Source organism: Spea bombifrons, chromosome 8 (assembly GCF_027358695.1).
Source record: "Spea bombifrons isolate aSpeBom1 chromosome 8, aSpeBom1.2.pri, whole genome shotgun sequence".
Taxonomy (NCBI): Eukaryota; Metazoa; Chordata; class Amphibia; order Anura; family Pelobatidae; genus Spea; species Spea bombifrons.
Genome location: NC_071094.1, coordinates 28,868,996 through 28,893,444, shown reverse-complemented (window position 1 = coordinate 28,893,444; position 24,449 = coordinate 28,868,996).

Sequence of the window (24,449 nt, the reverse complement as noted above, 5' to 3'; positions counted from 1 at the left end):
TCGTTGTGTGAGGGTGTTTTGAAGGTATTTGTTGGGTTCTGTGTGTATTGAGAATGTATGTTAAAGGAATGTTGATAGAATTAAGGATGTATGTAAGTTCTATGTGTTTGTTATAAAGGGGGTTCTTCCTTTACTGCACAAATTGTGGTCTGACTGATCCGTGGATGGCAGGAACTATCCGTATGAGGGTACTGACTGGTGATTCCTCAGCCCTCAAACAGGGGTACCCAGCCTTGGGTACGGTGACCCTGTAACACTACTGTTATTCATAAGGCATTTATAAATCAGTATAATGTGTTTTATAGTAATGTACGTACTCACTTTCTATTCTCTCTATACATATTATCATGACTTTTAGGACTGTATAACACTTTATTACCCATGTTCCCACCAAACATTCTGAACTTCTAGAAAAGAGGAACACCAGGGGAGTAATCCTTGTAATGTATACGATAATCTACTCTGATTATGCAAATGTTGCCTGTGCTGATTTTACTTTCAGTTCTATATGCTGTATTCTAATGTTAACAAATCAGAGAAAATATATTTCCCTTCCTGGAAAATGGCATGATGATTATACTAGATCAATATAATTTTTTGTCTCAGTCGTAGAGTTTGTTACATGTTATGTGTATGTGTATTTGAAATGAAAAAATCTATTGATCTTTCTTTGTCTGTGACTTTTCCAAGAAATGCTCATTTCATGGTTAACGTTCATGTCTGGATATGTCTATCTGAGTTACACAGGGCTCAGATAACACAGTAAAAACAAAAGCCTCTAGATGCTGATCTGCTAAATTGAATGAATAATATCCAATTATTTGATTTTTTTAGGTAAATAGTTGGGGTGGACTAAGTGGCAAATTCCGAATTCTGCACAATCCCCCCATGCATTTGCAAGGGCAACATCATAAAAAGGTAAAAGGGACCATGTTTAAATCAATTAAACTGCAACTTTACCTTGACTAAACATGAAGACAAAGTGGCAACTTTAAATTTTGCAGATGACTGCTTGTGAGTTGAATGGTGATTTGCATGTCTTCGCCAAAACATTGCAAAATTTCAGTATGTTAAAAATATATTTACATATAAAAATACTTTTAAATTGAAAAATTGTGTTCACAAGATCTGGCAAAAGGGGAAATCCAAGAGACAGATCCAGAGTCGGGCATGAACTATAGCTCCAAAGTAACTTACTTAATGAACTCACAAATCTGTTACTGGGAGGCAGTTATATAAAGCCTGTTCATTAGGTCAGGTGTGAATGTATAGGCTTCAGGTGAGGGTGGCAGGGTAATAAAGCCTGTTGGTTAGGTCAGGTGTGGTTATAGCATAGGCTTCAGGTGAGGGAGGCATAGATGTAGCATAACCAAACACGGCTGAACATAAATACACAGAACATGGATTATATACATAGCCAGACAAGACATACATGGTACAGGACGCCACAAAGGACGGGCAACAAGGCAAGGAACACAGTGGATGGAGTGAGGAGCCGAGATCCTCAGATGTATAAGAGAAAGAGGGCAGAGGTACATAAAATACAGACACAAATAAACAAGACAGCAAGCTGTGGAGAGGAGTTCAGCTCCAAGATCTCTTAAAAGGGGGGGCCACGCCTGGCAAGTTACAGGGCTGGGGCCGAATCATGATAAACGGATGCATGAGCCACGATCCTCTTCTTGTGCTACCTGGGTCCAAGGCTGACATTTTTTAATAATTCATCTTTCTTTTTAGCTCTCATATCTTATTTTTCTTTATCTCTTCCTTTTCTCCCTATCTCTCCATTTTTCCCCCTATCTTTCCACTTGCTCATTTTCTCACCCTTTTCTCATTATCTCCCTCTCACTTCTCATTATGTAACATCTTTTTTTTTTATCTCATCTCTCCTTTTTCTCCATCTCCCCTCTTTCCCTTTATATCTTCCCTTTGTCCCTTTTCTCGTTATCTCTCTACTTTCTCCCCGACTCTTCCCTGATCCATTATCTAGTTATACATTGAATGGCTTTTTAAATATATAAAATATATATATAAATATTATATATATATATTTTGTGGATGAGGTTGATGTTTTACAATGCTATTTTTTATTTTGAGAGTTTTAGGAGAGGACATATGAGTTTTTCATTCAACTTGCATGCCCTCATTTGAAAACTCACATGCACTCAGAAACAACTGGTACGTGAGTGAGTTGTTTTGAGAGTGTTAGCATGCCAGTGCATGCTGCTTTATTCGAGTCTGGTCAGTCAAGTTAACCGATAATTCAAGAGTCCAGATGACTTCTTAGTAAAGTGTATTATCCTATGTGGCTTTCCAAGTTTTCAAATAAAAAATCATTTTATTCCCCTTTTCTAAAATAAACACCATTGGATCAAGATGCAAAATAAATTTTACTACTAAATAACTACTGCAAAAATGTAAATATTAAGGCCTCAATTTAGCTAGTAGCGCAAAAGGGAATTGATTTAACTGTGTTGATAAACATATATTAGATTGTATTCAACTTCCTATTTTACTTCCACATTAGGTGTTAACACTGGATTTTTCTTACTAAGAAATGACCTCAATAAATCATACTGCTTTGTCAGAAAACAGTTAAAATTGTGGCCTGTGGTATTTACTCAACATACAAAAACAAGAGGCAATGAAATAAAATATAATGCCATCATAATAATAAATGTAATTATTTTACATGTATAAAGAAGATAAACAATTTTTTCCCTAAAAAAATTGTTTGTACAATTCTCGGAAATGGCTCGCCCTTCAGGTACACATCTTTGCTGGTACTCTTGATAAGCAATGCATTGTGGAAGCGTGAGCAGTGATTACCCTCGCGATAGATACTATGTTCTTTTGTAAAAGCTGTTGTTTTTTGAGCACTGTGCCGTGGACCATTTGTCTATTGTTTTGCAAAACCTATAATAAAATGTAGAATTTCTCTCAGGAAATTAGAATTTTAAGGCAAGACAGGAGGCTTCGTATTTTGCATATCTTCCTTTACTCTCACCAACAGCAGCAAAGAAAGAGTTAATAACACAAGTGAAAACAACCAATAGAAACAGTACATAGGTGGTATATAAACTCCTTAACTATCTTCCTCTTCCTCTTTCTTTGCTGCTCACCAAAGCTGCAGGTCAGTCCTCTTCCTACCTACATTTATTGCTGATTTATTGAATAATATCTGTTTATTATTCATTACATATTGCTTTTTTCACCTAATTCTAGATAATTAGGTGGGTATGCACATTTATATACAGTATAGGTTTCTGATATAAATATATGTTTGTATGTATATTTTTTACTTGTCTTTCATTATTTATATTCATTGTTTCTTTGCATCTGTGCATCTTGAGAGGGATTTTTCCCTTCTCTTTTCCCTATCTGGGACCCCTTTTTGTGAGTTCTGGTCGCTAGTTTCTTCAGTTATTTTCTGGATCATTACAGTTATGATGTGTGTGGAAGTGATTTTGAACCACATATAGTTGGCATTACTCTAAATGGCTCCTTCTTATCTGTGCCTCACTGGAGTGGTTACAGGGTGAGCCCTGCATTACTTTCAATATTCGTTGGGAATTTTCTGGAATTGCATCTCCCAGTCCATGTGGTTTTGCACATTATATACAGGCTGAGTCCATGTGGTTTTGCACATTATATACAGGCTGAGTCCATGTGGTTTTGCACATTATATACAGGCTGAGTCCATGTGGTTTTGCACATTATATACAGGCTGAGTCCATGTGGTTTTGCACATTATATACAGGCTGAGTCCATGTGGTTTTGCACATTATATACAGGCTGAGTCCATGTGGTTTTGCACATTATATATACAGGCTGAGTTCATGTGGTTCTGCACATTATATACAGGCTGAGTTCATGTGGTTCTGCACATTATATAGAGGCTGAGTCCATGTGGTTCTGCACATTTATATAGAGGCTGAGTCCATGTGGTTCTGCACATTATATACAGGCTGAGTCCATGTGGTTCTGTACATTTATATACAGGCTGAGTCCATGTGGTTCTGCACATTATATACAGGCTCAGTCCATGTGGTTCTGCACATTATATACTGGCTGAGTGCATGTGGTTTTGCACATTATATACAGGTTGAGTCCCTGTGGCCTTGCACATTTTATACAGGCTGTGGCCTTGCACATTATATACAGGCTGTGTCCCTGTGGCCTTGCACATTATATACAGGCTGTGTCCCTGTGGCCTTGCACATTATATACAGGCTGTGGCCTTGCACATTATATACAGGCTGTGTCCCTGTGGCCTTGCACATTATATACAGGCTGTGTCCCCGTGGCCTTGCACATTATATACAGGCTGAGTCCCTGTGGCCTTGCACAATATACGGGCTGAGTCCCAGTGGCCTTGCACAATATACGGGCTGAGTCCCAGTGGCCTTGCACAATATACGGGCTGAGTCCCAGTGGCCTTGCACAATATACGGGCTGAGTCCCAGTGGCCTTGCACAATATACGGGCTGAGTCCCAGTGGCCTTGCACAATATACGGGCTGAGTCCCAGTGGCCTTGCACAATATACGGGCTGAGTCCCAGTGGCCTTGCACAATATACGGGCTGAGTCCTGGTGGCCTTGCACAATATATGGGCTGAGTCCCGGTGGCCTTGCACAATATATGGGCTGAGTCCCGGTGGCCTTGCACAATATACGGGCTGAGTCCCGGTGGCCTTGCACAATATGCGGGCTGAGTCCCGGTGGCCGTGCACAATATACGGGCTGAGTCCCGGTGGCCGTGCACAATATACGGGCTGAGTCCCGGTGGCCGTGCACAATATACGGGCTGAGTCCCAGTGGCCGTGCACAATATACGGGCTGAGTCCCAGTGGCCGTGCACAATATACGGGCTGAGTCCCAGTGGCCGTGCACAATATACGGGCTGAGTCCCAGTGGCCGTGCACAATATACGGGCTGAGTCCCAGTGGCCGTGCACAATATACGGGCTGAGTCCCAGTGGCCGTGCACAATATACGGGCTGAGTCCCAGTGGCCGTGCACAATATACGGGCTGAGTCCCAGTGGCCTTGCACAATATACGGGCTGAGTCCCTGTGGCCTTGCACAATATACAGGCTGAGCCTCTGTTCTCATCACCTACCTTATACAGACATAATGTCTCAGGATACTGTGCCATCCCAGGATGCCTTTATGGCCTGGTTAGGGGCAAAGTCTTCTAACTCAGTTGAATCCTTTTTCTCTAAAATGTCTGCCAATTTGCCCCAAGGGCAGCCTCCTGCTCCCTCCAGACCAGAGGCAATACCATCGGAGTCAGAATCCGAGAACTTTGAAGGAGAGGCGTCCGGCTCCAAACGGCCTTGGACGGGCAGTAGTGTTTCAGTCGGCAAGGGTAAGGTACCTGCCAAACGCCCAAAACCCCTTGACACTCCTTTGCATGACCCATTATCTATAGTGGACGTATGGCACGCGGATTCATCTAGTGTATCAGAGGCTTCAGCAAATCTGGTCTTGCCCAGAGATTTTGACTCACGCTTCGTCCGTGAGTATTTGGTGGATGAGCCCCACCTAGATGATCCCAGGGTCCCAGGTTGGCGGAATTGGGCCCTAAAGACCTAGGTGCAGCCACTTACTGTTTGGAGACACATTTGTCAAGGAATTAAACCGCCACGTATCCGTGATGACATCATGGAATAAGGCCAAACTGTCAATGAGGAAGGTCTTTCAGACTGACCTTTGTTTTTTCTGGGAGGGCTGGTCGACCGCCGGGCCGCCAGCTGTTCATCCCAAGGCTCCTGGTACTTCCCTCAGAACCAGAGGTCCTACAGGACTCCGTTCCAACAGAGGGCCTTCAACCCACGCGGACACGGTAGAGGCGCTTCTGGTTTTCCCAGGGGACGCTCCGTTTTCGGTAAGTCCGAATGCTTCTTGTCCTTCGTTCCCTTCCTCGGGGTTGCGGGCCATATATCATCTTTTTCCACGACTGGGTGTGGATTTCGTCAGACCCTTGGATCCCCCTAACGGTACAGGTTTTCAAGATAGTTTTTCAGCTCTTCCCCCCTTTCAAGTACGCTGACCGCCCACATCTCAGAGGGCATTACCGATCAGGCCTTAATGGTAGCAGAACTCCGCACCTTCCGCGACAAGGGGGCTATCCAGCGGGCAAAAGGATCAATCGGTTTCCTCAGCTCCTTTTTCCTAGTACGCTAATGCACCGGGGACTTCCGCCCAGTGATCAATCTACGGGCTCTCAATGCTTTGTTTCTCGCCGCTTCAAAATGGAAGGGATCCGTCTCTTCGGAGACCTTAGGTTGGAAGGCGATTGCTTTACATGGTTAGACCTCTCGGACGCTTTCTCTCCGTCCCAATTCACCCAGATTCCGGGCGATTTCTTCAGTTTCGCTGGGGCAGGCAGTTAAAGGCCCTTCCCTTCGGCCTAAGTTCAGCCCCTTGGTGCCTTACAATGCTCCTGAAGCCGGTCATGGCTCTCTTCAGGTCCAGGGGTATCAGGTGTATAGTCTATCTAGACGACATTCTACTCTTCTCTGGCTGCCAGGAGACCCTGCTCGCCCAGACCGATTTCGTGGTGCAGACCCTTCACCAACTCGGGTTTCTAGTCCATTCTCTCAAATCCGAACTAGTCCCAAGCCGCTTTCTCTTCTTAGGCTTCTTAGACAGCATGTCGGCGGTTCGATATATCAACCGCTTAGGGGGTTCTCGGTCCAAGTACCTCAGAGGTACTGTTTTCGACTTTTGCCTTGAGTGCAACATACTTTGCCGGCAGGATACCTCCCGGGCGCCGAGGTTCTCTTGGCGGACGGGTTCTCCAGACACTGGCGGGATGCGAGCGACTGGAGACTTCTCGGTCGGGTCTTGCACCTGGACCTATTTGCATCCAGGACGAATCCCCAGACGGTCATTTCGAGGGTCATCCATCACCTGTGTTTGGACGGGGGGCCTTTGGTTCTGGTGACCCCCCCGTGGCATGCTCAGCCGTGGTTTCCAGCCCTGCTGCAGTTATCTGCCCAGGATCCTCTGTAGATCCCATCTCTGTACTATCCCCTGACGGGCCCGGAGGTCCAGGTTCATGCGCTCATCCTGGAAAGACATCTCCTCCTGGTCGTATGGACGATTTCAGGGGACCCCGAACGGTCTCGGGCCTATTGGAGGCGGCTCAGTCCTTGCTCCGCAAATCTTGGGCTCCAGGTACCGGTATGTCATACCGGACAGCTTGGCGGGGCTGGGCTCCTTGGAGTTTGGGACGGCACATGGATCCCCTTGGCTCCCTTAGTCTGCCACCTTTTGCGTGGTATTCATTTATCCCGTCCTTCGGCGCCGCGCTACGGTTCTCTGTGGGAGGTAGCTGTCGTGTTAGTTTTCCATTCGGGATGGCCAGACTACGATTCACTCTCCCTCTAACAGTTGTCGGCGAAACTTACCCTTCTGTTGTGTCTCTTATGCTTTCGTAGGGGTTCAGATGTTAGCGCTTTGGATGCTCATGCTGTCTCTATTCTCCCCTGAGTTGTTCTCGTCTGTATCCTATCCCTTTTTTCTAGACGACCCAAAAATGTGTCGCCGGGTGTGTCAGGACTTATCTGTCACGCACGACGTCGATACGTCCGGTTTTGACATCTCAACTCCTCTCCTTTGTGAAACCTTTCAAGGCTGTTTTTCTTCTCCTACAGGAGCATCGGTGCTCTTTCCGTCAGGGGGGCTGCGGCCTCCTGTGCCCTTCGGGCTGGTGGAGCTTTAGTGGCTTTTCTGCGAGCGGCGGATTGGTCCCGTGCCGCCACCTTTCGGGCATATTTCCGCCTGGTTTCTTCAGGGGCAATGGCGTTGGTTTCCGGCGTTAAAAATGCAAAATACGAAGCCTCCTGTCTTGCCTTAAAATTTGAAATTATTCTAGCCTTGGTGCCCGAATAATTATAATTTTAATAAAGACAGGAGGCGAGTATTTTCCCTCCCTACCCTCCCGATGGTTAGGTGTACACTCTGGGTAAGTAAGCCTGGTTTGAATTCATTTTGTGTTTTCTTGGGGTTTTGTCTGCTCCGTTGCATTTGATGATTTGTGATGACTGTCAGTGATCCTCGTTCTACTGTGTTTTACCATGTTTGTGAAGAATTTGGTTCTGTTATGTCTCTCTCTCTTTGTTTCAGCTTGATATCATCTCCGTGTCATAGCGGTTCTGTTTCCCAGTTGGAGTGCATTGTCGCCTTGCTCTTGACTTTGGTTCCAGTTCGAGCCCCTGTTCTGAGTGTTGGGTTCGGTTTTACGTTGCTAGATGGTTTGCTGCGTTCTTCAGTTCCGGTTCACAGCGGACGAAAGAGGAAGAGGAAGATAGTTAAGGAGTTTATATACCACCTATGTACTGTTTCTATTGGTTGTTTTCACTTGTGTTATTAACTCTTTCTTTGCTGCTGTTGGTGAGAGTAAAGGAAGATATGCAAAATACTCGCCTCCTGTCTTTATTAAAATTATAATTATTCGGGCACCAAGGCTAGAATAATTTCAAATTTTGTTTGTAAAAAAATGTAATTAAAATGATATGTGGAATAGCCTTAGAGTGGAAGTTGTACAGAAAAACACGATAAAGGGGTTTAAGAAACATTACGATATGGATAAAGCTATCCTAAAGAATAGATAAGTAAGAAGGATTTCTATAAGGGCAGGCTAGGTGGGCCATTTGTTTCTGTAGTGACAATCTATGCCCTTATGTTTAAATGTGCAACGTTATTCTGAAGTAAAGTTGAAAAAGTGGCCAGATCAACAAAAAGGCATTGTCCAAATACCAGGAAGATTCCAATGGTTACTATGGTTAATACATTACTTTTCAAACTTTGCACGAGAATCACTGCACACATTCCCATATGTCTTTCTCAAAAAGTGAGTTTTACCACCCAAAAATTTGGTTTCCTATCTTATGTTAGAAGGCAATGCCTCCTGTTTCAGAAGAGGAAGTGAGAAGGGAAGTGAGCTGAGAGCAGATAAGAGTAGAAAGATTATCAGGAAAGGCGGGATTGTTTGAAGCATATCAACGACTATATTTAGGACTTGGGAATCACCAGTTTTAGTGTTCATGTGTATACAATTGTGCATGCACAGTGTAATCACACAAAAAAAGAAGTTAGATTTGCCCCTTAAAATTGTCTACAGTGGCACATTTGATGATGCACAAGCATATTAGAGTAGAGTGGAAATTGTTCCATGAAGTCTGACACAAAGCTGTGCTCAAAGTCTGTGATGTAATAGTGAAAATAAAACAAGGGCATACTAGCGGTGCTATCCCACACTACTATGCACAATGTAACACTTTCATTAAAAAAAACAGCATAAGAAACTACTACTATTATATGAACATGAAAAAATATTCATTCATGTCAACAAAGTTCCTCATTCCTTAGTTTTCAGAGATAGTTTATTGTCTGATAAAAACAGACAGTGATACCAAAATAAAAGTTAATAAAATGCTGTGGTGTTTTTAAAACAGCAGATGAAATAATAAAATGACATGCTTAAGACTTAATCATTAACATGTTAGAGCTGTCAGTTAATGTTTTGTCTAAGTGAAACAGCACCTCTGAAGACCCAGCACAGTAGATGTGGAAGGAGATAGAGAGATGGCAAATTATCTAAATTAATTTTTTTACCCACTAGGTCCTCAGGTGTTTCTGAATGTGCTTGTTATCCGTTAACCTCACATTGGCGCAGGTGGCTCTTTAATTAGCACAGATCTAAAGATGGGCACGCATTGATCTATCCCAAGGGAATGAACAATCATTCACAGTATGTCAGTGTATATTCTGTTAATATTTATATTCTGGAAAATTATATTTGATTAAATTAAAAGTAAACTCGGTTACATTGCACATTGCATTTTGTAAAAAAAAGCACTATGTTGTGGAATGTGTTTCCCTCATCCCTTATATATATTGTACCGTATAGAGCTCATGCATTTTAAATGCAGGGTTGGATTAACAAGGAGGTGAATGGGGCATTTGCTCCAGGCCCCCTTGATGCAAGCCTCTCCGTTTGTGCCTTATTTGCTTATTATATACAGTGAAGGAAAAAATTATTTGATCCCCTGCTGATTTTGTACATTTGCCCACTGACAAAGACATGGTCAGTCTATAATTTTAATGGTAGGTTTATTTGAACAGTAGAGACAGAATAACAACAAATAAATCCAGAATAAAGCATTTAAAATACGTTATAAATTGATTTGCAGTTTACTCAATGAAATAAGTATTTGACCCCTTTGCAAAACATGACTTAGTACTTGGTGGCACACACCATGACAGGCTCTGCCACACCGACACCCAGACACACACACACCACCACAGACTCTGCCACACCGACACCCAGACACACACACACCAGGACAGGCTCTGCCACACTGAAGCATAAAAAAATATTTTCTACGCTGCTTTATCATTAACTAAAACTTTTGTATTTTTGCCCCCTTGTGTATTGATGCCCCAGCCAGGCCCCCTTTACTATTGATTAATGTGTCCCCTTCACACCCTTGTGTATTGATTTATTTGATGCCCAACCACCCTCTTGTCTATTGTATTACCCACGAGCCACACACATCCCTGTTTATATTTATTTTGTAATGCCATAAGCCAGCCACCCCCACTTGAAAATATGGATCTGCTTTCCTATAACCCCTAACTATTTTTTGGTAATACTTAATTTTTTCTTTTTTCCTGCTCTCCTCCGATGTGATGACCCTCTCCTTGCCAGAAGGAACACCTTCTGTGAGCCAGCCCCCTCACGTGTTCAAAGCGGGCACGAAGTTCAAAGCAGCCGTCGTGCAGCTGTAAGACCACCTCCGCTGTCCGCTTAATGACCCGGTGGGCCAGTCCAGGAACTGCTGACACGGGCCGCACCTCGAACTCCAGCGGGCCGCATTTGGCCTGCAGGCTGCACGTTGGACGGCTCTGGCATAGTGTGTTACCAATTGCTCATTGACAAGATCCTCCCATGTAGTTCTGGGCTGATTCCTCACCGTTCTCATGATCATTGAAACTCCACGAGGTGAAATCTTGCATGGAGCACCAGACCGAGGGAGGTTGACAGTTGTTTTGTGTTTCTTCCATTTGCGAATAATCGCACCAACCCATTCCAGCCTTGTGTAAGTCTACAATCTTGTCCCTGACATCCTTGGACAGCTCTTTGGTCTTGGCCATGGTGGAGAGTTTGGAATCTGATTGACTGTGGACAGGTGTCATTTATACAGGTAACAAATTGAGATTAGGAGCATTCCCTTTTGGCCAAATGTATTCATCTTTATGTTTAATTGACTTTACTCACCCACCAAGGAAAAGTTAGGATTTATAGTCTTACTATGCATTCTTTCCTAAATAGTAGCAGAAAGAGGTGCAGGAGACTCTGAGTCTCCTGGTGAATCTCTTCTCCCTTCTGGTCTCCATGTAACTTTCCTCTTTCTCTGGACAGGGAAAGGCATTTGACCAAACCCACTCCTCGTCCATTCCTCTGTCTACTCCCTGCCCTCTTAAGACCCATGTATACTGCTAGCCCCTCCCATGTAACGATAGTCACATCTCCATGGATATCTACCCCACCCCTTTGTAAAGGCATCCTCCCAGAAGAGGGATAGCTCTGGTGAGCCCAACCTGGGGAGTTCCCAGATGTGGACATTAATTTGCCTAGTGCACTGTGAACCCTCGTTGCTCAACCTGGCTGGTGGGAAGGGGGTTATATAACAAACATTAAACAATTAAAGGGACAGCTTTATGTCCCCGACACCCCTCACTATGCTTACTAAAGTATTCTGTGAGTAAAAGAAAAACAATAGATCAATAGGAGTGCTTCCACACATGAACATGAATAGATCCCCACTTGAGGCATTTTTCAAGGCAGCAAGGAAATGTGGTGGGTCGAGCTGGGGTTCAGAGGAAGTTCAAAGGAATATCAAAGAGATTTAAAGGAACTACGCAGCAATTGTGCACAATATCCTGCACATAATGGCTGGAGTGTTCCTTTAATGCATTTTGTAGATGACATTTTTTACTCACAGTTGCTACAGGAAAAATTAACGTGGCAATTATTGAAAACATCAAGTAAGACAGAGGTAGAAGTCAATGTAGTGGAAAATGTTTAACTAACTTGAGGGTGAACGGTATTTTATTCCTTTGTAAAAATGTCTCATCATTTCAGGGTTTTGTGTGTTTTATTACTGTGACTAGGAAATTCATGACATTAGTGTCATGTAAAATGGTTCGTTTATTTTATATCCCTTTGTGTTTACAAAAAAGGCTAGTTGTCTGTTTGCCATGAAAGCGCTCAGAATCTGTGCATCAAGATTAGTGAAGCCATGGAATTAGTAAAAAATTAAAATCGGATGTATTTCCAACAATAACAGCATCAAATTAATGAAATTGATCATGTGGGATCTTATGTTTGATTGAGAACATGTAATCACATATTAATATATTGGCCTCTTAAATTTACTATGTAGTATGTATCAGTTTAGCGAAAAAATGAAAATATGATTCTTTAGTGAACATTAAGTTGGTGGCAACCAAATTGTTGCAATAACAGTCTTCATAAATAAATATAAATATATACTTCCCAAATGGCATACAGAAATGAGTGGTTTGTATTAAAGCAAGTATTTCTAATATACCAGTGAGAAGTAGAGAGGGTTAAGTAAAAAAAATGCTCCTGTAGGAGTTACAGCAAAAAAGTTATGTTTTAGTTCCCACACAAGCAAGCAACATGCAAAAGTACGAAGAATCTTCCCACATGTTTTATTGTTATACGTAAATGTCATAATGCTTGTGACCCAAGGCAGACTGAACCACAAAAAAACACAAGTGTTTCCTGTAGCACTTTCCAACTTTTTTATATTTTGCATCCGGGCAAGACATTTTTACCTGTTCGGTTAGTGAGAAAAACACCAGCTCACATATCCTGAAATCAGAAAAGTGACAGCATTGACATAAAACCTATAATCTAATTTATTCTAATGGTGAACACCAATCATATCTTTTTACTACTGTCATCACAAACAGAATAATGACTCTGTGATTTTTGACAATTATAGCTTCACCCCTCGTCACTCAGTAAATCCTGCCACCTTTAACTACAAAATATTTTTCTTTCCACACATAAGAGACTATTATAATACTAATTCACACCCTTGTCATATCCCATTTGGATTATTGCAACTACCTACAAACTATCCTCCACTCTCCTGTCTTTCACTGCTCCAATTGGCCATCTAATTTTCTTATACTATCATTGTTCATAGTTCATCTGCTGCCCCACTGTGTATGTTTCTCCACTGGCCCTCCATACTCTCTATAATAAAATTAAACCCTTGCCTAAAGACCCCTTAAAGTGGCATTCAACAATATAATGCAATGTCTTACACACTGACCCCATTTCTAACAGATCATTGTGGACCCCTACATCTCTGCTCTTATCTCCAAATACTCTATCTTCCTCTTTGGTCTCCCCACAAGTTTCCTCTCTCTTTAACTGTTATCACCTCTTACCATTCGCATAGCCAAGATTTTAGCCGTTGCTGTACTTATTCTATGTAATTTCCGACCCTCTTTTTCCCCCTATGCAATACGATACAAAGCTAAATACTAGTTGTAGAGGATGATGTTTAGTTTTGTTGCCTTAGTCCATTCTACTACACAAACATAACAATTCAGTGTGTTGTTAAGAAATTTTGCCAAAGTACCTACAATCATGACCTCATCTAAACAATACCTGAAACAGAATGAAACAAAACCTTATTTTCTTCAGTCCTACACTGAATGCAAAACCATATTGCATATTTAAAAAATATCCCTTTTATACCAAGAATTACATTCTCTTTACCAGAAATTAACCCTGGGTAATTTTGTCTTCAATGAGAATACATGAACCAATGGTATTGATTATGAACCATATTGCAAGCACTAGAAAATTGACTTGTGTCAGCAAATGCGGGCCTAGCTCTCTATACTATAAAGTGTTATAATGTGCTAATATTTAAAATGAGATTGAAGTTTTACGCTGACAATGCCACCAGAAGTCCCTATCAATGTTTGCTAAAGAACATATTGCATTTTCAGTGCTAAACTTATCAGCATCCAAGTGGATTTAAGCATAGGCTTCTCTATCAAACACACCACTCCCGAAATTCATTCATATTTCAGGAGTAAACATTTACTTCTTTTCATGGAAGACGAGAAACGTATTAACACAAAATACAGGCACTGACGACAGGACTCTGCTTATCATTTAATGCATCGTTTCATGATGTGCCATTCTTATTACTATCCCCCATTCCAAGTGGCCTCTCTCGAAAGACGATTCACTAGGCGTACTGAAATACCAATGAAGACGGCCTTCATAAACATGAACAGAAAAAGAAAGTAATTAATTTATCTGTCAAGCATAATGTGTGTGACATTTTTCTAGAAAAGCACAGTTTTCTTCAATTTTAAAACTAACTCACAGTTTTTATACTACTGCGACAAATGCTTGGAACTCAATTAGAGAAGAAAAAAATGAATCTATCCCCTTTAAAGAAGTCTTCTGCAGCACATATATTTATGCTGTTGACTTTTATTTACTGATAATATACTATATGAGTGCATTAGTAAGAGAAACCCACTTACCTCATGCAGTCCATTGGCAACATGTTTTGCACCCTAATACTGGGTCATGGCTGATAGATTTACTTTGTAACTTTGCAAAGGTTATATTGTATTTCTCTACCGGATATGATTGAGGCTATTAAAAACTTTCTCGCTAATCCCTTACTTTTGAAATGTTCCTTCAAACCTTTCTCAGTGTGTGAGCCTGTGTGGGATGAGCAATCCCAACAGCAGCTGGCACCACAGAGGGTGATGTGCTGTTGCTGGCATTATCAGTAGAAAGATCTGATTAACTTACTGAGTTTCCTAGCCAACATTTTTGTGAATGGAAAGTTAATGTATTGCTCTAAAGCGATCATTAGAGGTAAAGAGAGTATAACACAGAGCTGTTATAAAGGATTTTGGTGCCTGGGGCAAGAGAAGCAGCTGTGGTCCCACTTAGGGGAAAGCCTAGGGGAGCAGAAGGAGGCACAGGGGCATTGGAGCCAGGTTGCTCAAATGTGACCCTCACCTTAGCGTGCCTTGGGCAACTGCCTGTGCCATGGAAGTTACTGCCCTGATATAACTTTATGTAATAGCAACAATTTAATTTAAGTACATGCCAAAACAGAGATTAGAAATACCTAGCTGTAAAAATAAACCTTACTGGTTATTCTCAGTACTCTGAGTGTACAAATAAAGAAGATGTAGCAGAAGTCAAGAACAATTGGCGTTATGAATAAAAAAAATGGCCGTGCATATTCTACTTTTTTACAAAACCTCCCCTGACAAAGTTTGCTGACACAGTAAAATTATATTTACTTTTTCAGATAACCTAAACAAATAGAGCATGATATATATTCTTATGTTGGCAGTTTATCATCAATTGTCAATCATATGCCATATATAATGTTTCCTATTGCCTAAATGATAATTTAATTGATTTGTATCGAAACCTAAATACACAAGCCCACAGTTTTATTAGCCATATTGTGTAGTTCTCCTGTACAATTAAATTTAACATGCAGTTTCAACTGCTCATAGTCACATGTGCACTTGTGGCATGACTGGCCTAGACAGCTTATGCATCCATCTGCCCTTCACTAATCATTTCTTTTTTTTTCTATCTTCATCTTTACGTCCTTTCTTCAGCCTGCTTCTGACCAGACCTTATTTTCACCTTGAGGGTTCTTGCTACTGTATTCCAAATTACATCACCACAATCCCTGCATAAGATAATATAATGTATTTGGAGGATCATCAACATACCTAGGACCTTCCTATGGTTGTCTACCCCAAGCTCTTTCTCTTCTGGGGTAAAAGTTTCACATGGAGGCAGGGCTAACTTCAGTATGCCTTAAGTGCGCTGAGAGTAAGTAAGTGAATGAAATGAGTGGTGTGAGTGAATGTGGCCAAATGCCACCCTGTCTGGAGAAAAAGGAAAGTAGCCTAGAGGAAGCATCTTGGAGAGTTCCCTGGTATGACCATCAAAGTGTCCATTGAAACATGGCTAAACTTTTGAGGATGCAGTGTTTGTGGTGGAAAACACTACAGGAAGCATTTAGGTTCTCTTATGCTTGATAAATTATATGCGTCACAACAACTACCTTAAAATACAGATACACAATCATCAAACTCGGAAACTGTGCTACCAAGTTTAATTTGTTTTGTGGATTAAGACGTTTTAAAATATGAAAATGCCCTCTTTTATTCAAAAACACCATTAGTGCTCAGTTGAATTAAGCTGTTTATCAGTTTCAGTTTGTTCATTAAATAATATTATGTAAAATTACTTTTCTGCAAGCACAATTAATGTTCCTATTTATTCAGATAGTCAAGCAGCTAGTGAATTGTATAATCATTGCCGATTATTACAATATAAAGTGTGTTCTATATGTTGTTGGCACAGCTGGTACCAATACCTTACCAATTTAATTTGTCACAATTGATATAGCATCTTATTCCGTAGGCATATTATGCATTTTTTACAACAGTATAAAAAATAACTCTTTAAATAACAGTAACATTATGAATTAATCAAAATAAAACATTTCAATACGTACCTATTAATTGCAGTTACCTTAAGCATATGGTTGCTTTTGACACAAAGGTAGTTTTGGCACTGAAATGAAACAGAATTATTGTTTTCATCAATTCATTCAGAGAACAATCTTGCAAAATAAATATTAAAATAAGGGAGATTTGTTTTGTCATTTCAGAACACAGGATTCTTATAAAAGCAATGTAACATATAGTGGCCAACCTTAACCCTGTACCATTAAAGATTTGAATTTAAATAGTGTTTCTAAAAGAGGTCTTTAGGCTTGCCTGATGAATGTAAGAAAGCAATGCTTCCTTACTTCTTAATTTTAAGTGGAGGGGATTTTCATTACCTTTTTTGTCCCCACCATAACATATTTTGAGTGTGACCCACATACTAACCCAAGCCTCAAGCAGTAAAGCAGTAAGCCAGTTACCAACCCCATGCTGTCAAATGGAGCCTGAAATGGCTTTTTGAGGAAGATTTCAAGCAAATTGTCTCCTGTTCCAAGGTGGAGAAGGATGAGAAGTCTAACCCTTTTTCAGTAAACTCCGATCCACCCACATGACCCAGACAGGATAAAGAAAGTCATCGGTCATCATTGTCCATCCTGACCAGACCTGCAACATCCCAGGGCACCGAATTGCAGGTAGCCTGGCCCTCATCAGAGAAACGGTCTGCTACATCAAGGACCATCATCGCCGTGCCACTCTGAATACCTTAGATCAAGAGAAGGCATTTGATTGACTCAATACTAATGAGACAGGTACTGCAGAGGTATGGACCAGAGGAGATGTTCTGTTCGTATGTTAACTTGATATATCTTGATAGTTGCAGCACGGTGCTCGTGAACAGCTGTGTCACAACTCGGGCAAGAAAATCAGGGAGGAGCTTAGATGCAGGGGATATGATGGATGTCTAAACTCCATGATGCATGGCAAATAACAGGTAGGTACAGAAAGACGAGATGAAACACACAGGGCTGGATATACATGCACAGATATGTTATTATAACTGCCTGACCATTTTTTATAATGTTAACTCTACAGTTGGGCAGCACTATGCGGCCGTCCCTCCTAGACACAACGCAATCCTTCATTCCCTCTCCTGCGTCCGTAGAACCCCATTTTTCTTCACAGCACACAAGACTATGCAGCTGCCCAGTCCTGGCTCCTGCACGCAATATTATCGGGCAGCATCTCTTCTTTCTACGTACACTACACTTCGGAGAATCCTAGTGTACTTTACTTTAAGTCAGACAAGGCCTATGGTTACAAAACATTTACATGTTTCAGACTTTATTGACATTTTAATGCTATTGATATAGAAGCTACAGATTCACAGGTTTCAGATTTTAGAAAGGTTTTAGAAAATTCGATTACAAAAGGTTCCAAAGGTAAATTTTGCCTTTTTGTAGTAGTACAAGTGGTGTGAAATGGTAAGGAGTACAGATGCAGGTGGATATGAGCTGACAGCAGACAAGTGGTAAATCCAGAGACAGTCCAGGGTTAGGCAGCAGACAAAAGGGTTAATCCAGTGAAAATCGAGGGAAGCTGAGCAGGAGAGCCAAAGGGACAGCAGCACAGAGCTAGGTAAACAATGCAGCACATTGTGAGCTAGAATATCTGAGCACTTACACAAATGCAGTCACTACATACACTAACACACACACTAATACCATACGCACACTCTATTACCATAACAATTACACATGCACACCCTAACACCATACATCTCACCTAGGGTATTGTGAACAGTTTTGTAGTATATCCAGAAAGATATAGACATTTAAATAGAGTTCAGAGAAGGGCTACTAAAAAGATGAATGTTTTGCAGGATAAAAATTGTTAGGAAAGATTGGATATAATGTAAGGAAGTTATACTTTACAGAGAGGATGATCTACCCTCAAATTCTATGTTTCTATGTTTAGGAGATATTAATATGTAATATAAAAATAACCAAGGACCGATTAAGTCTGTTGCAGCAGGAACTATGGGCAGACGAGGTGGGCCAAATGGTTCTTACCTGCTATCAAATGCTATATTGTCAGTGTGACGTACTTTACTAAAACCTGCGCAGTTTATAAAACTTGCCTACATTTTACTGTAAAAAACATATTTTTATTGGCATGTACAAGTATCTAGCATCATGATGCTAAATTCTGAAAAATAATACAATTCCAAGTTAGGCTTTCATTCTACTTCCGAAGGTCATGCTGAGATACCCACTTCGTTTTTCTTAACTACATATATTCAAAATCCGCTTCTCCTCCGCAAACAACAAAAAAAAAACCTATATTTTGGCGTCTTCTTGGATAACAGACTTCATAAATCCATCATAATACAACTATCTTCTGATAAGTAGCATTAAAAACCTTGACTCATTATGTACCTTACAACCCACACAGAAGTTTGTGTGACATACCAAATCTTATTTCTACTGGTCTCCTTGGTAATAAATGAAATGATGCATCAGAGTTTGACATCCACATTGCAGGCAACAGCTGCTTTTCAAACTCCTCAGTGGTATTATGCAGAGCGACTTTTAAAACAATGGTAAAATGGATAGATTTCAATTAAATAAACACAGACCTTCATACATAACATTTTCCCAATACGATCAAATTACTAAGAGTAATACTACATGTGCTACTAAATAGAGACCACTAAGTTTTAATGGGTTGCTTATCCCTCTGGAACTCAAGGGGTTAAGACAGAGATTTCCCCCCAACCTGTTATCAAATAAGGATAATAAGAGCCACAGTCAAAAAATAGCTTGACATACTGTAAACAAGAAGTGTTGAAGGCACTGAAGACCATAAACGAGGCCATAATTATAGTAGTCTATGATTGTATAACGTTTTTCTTTACGGATAAACACAATAGGGGGAAAATCAGTTGTTTTTTTTTCTTCAAAAGCTAGCTTTATTTATGCGATGTCTGTAGCACACACGAAACGGTGTATTACTTTACTTTGACATCTTTTTTATTGATGAGGTGTAATGATGTAAAACAAAGGTTTTGTCGGGCAGTAGTCATTTTGTCAACGTGCACTTCTAAGAAACCTCTTACTTTTCTTTTTGTTAGCTAATTATGTAAAGTACAGTTGTTAATATTAGGCTTGTCTTTTTTATCACTATGGCAACCATGTTAATAAATGAATATAGAAAAAGAAGTGGGAGGAAGGAAGATTTTTAGTTTGATAGGCAAAGATTATAGATTCAGGTCTAGAGCACCTTTCAAATATAATAATTTAAATCTAGAAGTCATTATTTTTATGTTTTAACAGTTTTAAATGTGTCCCCCACAATTTTAATTTTTTACAGTTTTTGATAGCAAAATTGTGGCCAACTTCCAACCAGAGAAAATATATTTTCACTAGCCTCTGATGACGTACGCTACCCTGAAATATCACAGTCTACGTACCTACTAAAAGTTTTTATGTGTGCAAAAAATAATAATCCTTAAATAATAATCTAATAATAATTAGTCTGCAAATTACCATAAAAAATACTGGGGGCAGCCACTGGAATTTATATCAGATTATAACTGATTTATTTGGAATATCTACATTTACACAGTTAGTAGGTACAAATACCATAGAGGTAACCATAGTAACCTAAGAATTTCCAATGTGACCATAAGAAATATAGGTGATTTTCCACAAAACATTAACTGCACTGTCTAATATGTTAAGGAAAGGAACTTAGCAGATCTGTCATCTTATTCTTCACTCTGCAGGTATAATCACATAAAGACACAGAAACTGTAAAAGAAGGTTTTTAGTTTTGATGGCAACCTATAACCTATCACTGCTATCTGACAATTAAATGTTCCTGGCAAAAAAATAAGAATGTGGCAAAATTTTACACTATTTTACAATATTTTGGGGGAATTGGTTGAGCATTGAACAGTCCCATGATTTCCTATTTCAGTGTTTAGTTAAAAACATATAGTTCAGTGGCAGCCCATAAGTGGTGGCCTTTGCTGGGTTTCACTGGGTTTCAACACTCCATGACTGGCTGGGGTGAAGACAATATATACATTCTGACACTCTATAATGGAGGACAACGTACAGATTCTGAGAATGGGGTCTCTACACCTTTGAGGATAGTCTTCTATAATAGCTACTGTCAGCTGGCCTCTTGGGTCTCCTTGTACCAACCCCAGGGCCTCTGGGACTAACCCTGATTGCTCTAAGACATGAAATTGATTTACATAGGGTTGGATAATGGGGTAGTCTTAGAATCAAACGTGACGCTATATGTAGGAATGTATTCTGATCCCTGTATACATACATGGTCGTGTGTGTCTCATTTTAGAGAGCATATTTACATAAGTGTATACCGCATATGAGTGTAGTTTTTTCTACAAAGATCTTAGTCTGATTCATATTAAAAAGATTCTTCCTTAGCTAACAAAATATTCATGCTGTTCCTTGATGTTACCATAGTCACAGACTCACCTGGTAAATAATAAATCAACACAAATAAAGAACTTTAGTTGCATGTAAAAATGATCATTACCGAGGAGTCTGGTCAGGCAGTTTCATTACCTTATTAAAGATTAATCCACACAGTTAATACAATCTGGCATTAAGAAAGAAATGCATAATGTACAATTAATGTTATTTTCTCTGTATCTCAGATTGGATATTAGTTAGTTATGCCAGACTCAGTACTGTGCAGATGTTTGCTGGTTATACTTTAAAAAAATAAAATTATAATAACATAACAGCAACACAGCGGGCTTATTTGCGGTTATTACATGTACTCATTAATGTTTGTTCTTAGCTTGGTTTAGTGGAATGTATTCTTTGTTTGTTCTAACATTCCAATGCTGTGTTACCTGAGCCATGGTGTTATCTGCCAGCCTCAGAGTCCTGGGCTTATGTTTATGTGGAAGAAACAAAGGAAAAATATAAAAAGAACTATACAGCGGAGTCCAAGAGAATCGCCAGGCTCGGTACACGGGAATTCAGTAAGATAGTAATTACAAACAAAACAGCAGTACTACTCAGTGCTGGGTTTTAAACTTGCGGCTCGTTGGGCACCCCGCCTCCATGCTGGATCCGAGCGCATTCCCAGTTGTCTCCATCCGGGGGCACATAAAGTTGGTTGAGTGCACGCGCGCCTAGAAGGAGTCACTGGATCCAGTAACAGCGGATAGCGGGTACTCAGGTGAGTGACTTTGTCGGGGTCCGGTACTGGGACCCTGACACAGGGCCAAGTTCAGGCTTAGAACTCAGTATGGGACAGGCATGTGTAGAAGTGTCTGCTGCAGCCTTGGCATCATTCTTAGGAGCCATCTGCAGGCACAGAGCAGGAAAGTGGCAGAGGATAGGACACCAGAAGGAAAGTCGGGAGACTGGCAGCCAACTCTGGGGAGACTGGCAGCTGACAGAGTGGGGAACTGGCAAATGAGGTTAGGCAAGGCAAGGTTATACACAAATGGATGAATAGCACGGTACCAAAGGATAATCCAAAGAATAATCAGTCCAAACCAAAGGTCCAAATTCAAATAATCCCTATCAGGCGAAGTATGAAGGACATAAGTATATATAAGACATATGCAAGTACAATGCCCCAGCAAGGGAGCCTGGGAGTACCCATGGTATATAGAGACCATAAACTGCTTGATGGAAAAAAGAAAAATGTTGGTGCGGTAAACTAGTCCCAGGCTCAAATAATACAAATGTGTAAAGTGAAGCCTACCAAACAAGTGTGAGCATGCTGCAAATACAGTGTATTGGTGGTACAGTGTATACAAAAAAATAAAATGTCAGGAACCAGACAGGGACATAGAATAGACAGGAGTCCTGAGATCAGTAGGTGCATGGCCTGCCATTCTAAGGGTTGCTGCTTAAAGCCCTGTGGTTCCTGACAGTAGCCCCCTCTGGATGTCCTACTAGGATTGGGATTTTCTCTTTTTGTGGCCTTGCAAACGGACAGGGAGGGCTTGCTCAAAAAAAGTTTGGTCCTGTCACCTTGCTCAGGGTCGCTGGTTGAAGTCCCTGTTACCATGTAGGCACCTTAGGAGTTCCCAAGTAGGCACCTAGTTTACTTTGTTTACCCTTGAAAAATAGGCATGACTGTCCTTTAAAGACTGTCCTTTAAATTGTATATTATACTTATTCTAAATGATCCAAGAACAGTTACAGAAATAGCTATGATGAGATTGTGTAGTCAGACACTCAAAAAATGTGTCTGTTTTTGGTTGTTTGAAAAGTTTGAAGGTATTGAGTAGCTATATAGTAGTTATATTTCTATTACTGTTCCACTCACAAATTGTTAATTATATGAAAATTTTACACTATAAACACACTATATCGTTTTCAAATTACCAATAAAAATTAATGTTTCTGCTTCATGGAATAAGAGATTATACTGCAAGATAAAATATATCTATTCAAACATTTATGTTTTTAAATTATTGAATGTTAATAATAATGTCACATTAATTATAAGGGGAAAACACCGTCGTATTTTAGTGGGCATAAAAACGCACAGTTTACGGCAATTAAAAATTCATTGGAATCTAAAACACAAAGTTAGGTAATGTTCCAGTTGCATGTACAACGGCTACTGTAACCTGAAAATAAGTCTAATATATCATCTGCAAAGCCCTATTTTTCACACGAATTGGATAGTAAATCAAAAGAATACTATTTGTCATGGACATAACTGCCTTTGAAGCAGAAGTGGCTGCTTCCACATCTATAGTCCTTGATCTTGGCAAAGAGAAGTTACCTGACAATAACTTTTTTTATTTATTTTTTTTAAACTCATTGTTTTAGGAACATTGGCATCATTTAGAATCAAGTACATGAGTTAAAAAGAAAATCCTATTGATACCCTTAAGCATTCAGTATATGAATACAACTTTTCACTTATGCCAATTATCTTCACATATTGTATTAATTGAATTCATATATGATTAATAGTTTTCATCTAGATTGAAATAAATAATTCCTCATTTCTGAAGGAAATGAATTTATTCAGTTGGTGTTACCTTACCCAACATACTTGGAGTGAAGGTACACTATTAATTGCATCTGTGGTTAAACAAGTTTTGGTACATATGCCTTGTATGTGTATCCATATTAATTTAATAACATTTATGTGTTTGCGTTACCCCTATACCATTGTTATTTCAATCCATCCATTGTACTTTCAATCACAAAGTCAAATTTCAAATAGGACGCATCTCTAGTTATTGGATAATAAATGAATAGTTGAGTCTAAGAGCAAAATATTGTTTTTTGAAGGGATATTATATTAGTATGCAAAGTTTTAGCAGAGAAGTAGAGGAAACATTTTGGGTTTCAGCAAATGCCTACTTGTAAGGAATGTTATCACCATTCGGGAAGCTATGCTCGGGTGCTCTGCTAATTTGTCCTAGAAGTTCTTGATATGAGAGCAAATTAAAACATCTTGAATTCTTAGAAGTGGCATTTGGCTGCACCTCATACTTGTTTCACTTCATTTAATTAATGTCAATCCCACCCTAGCTAGCCCTTTTTCCCCAAATTGAGGGGGAGAAGGAGACCTTTGAGCCAGGCATGCTAATGCTTTCATGCTGTGTTCATAATGGGCTGGAGTCAATACAGGAGATAAGTCAATAGCAGAAAATATACAAACTTACAATATTACTATTCAATTACTTCAGGACTGACTTCAATGTATGGGGTCCCTTGGCAAACCTTTGCTGTTGGGCAATAAAAATATATTTTATGCTTTTGGGTGGACGATATATGCCACCTGATGCTTTGTAGAGCTAGTCATTCTAAGCATGGCAAAATTTCACAAATGAAGAATGTTACAAACACAC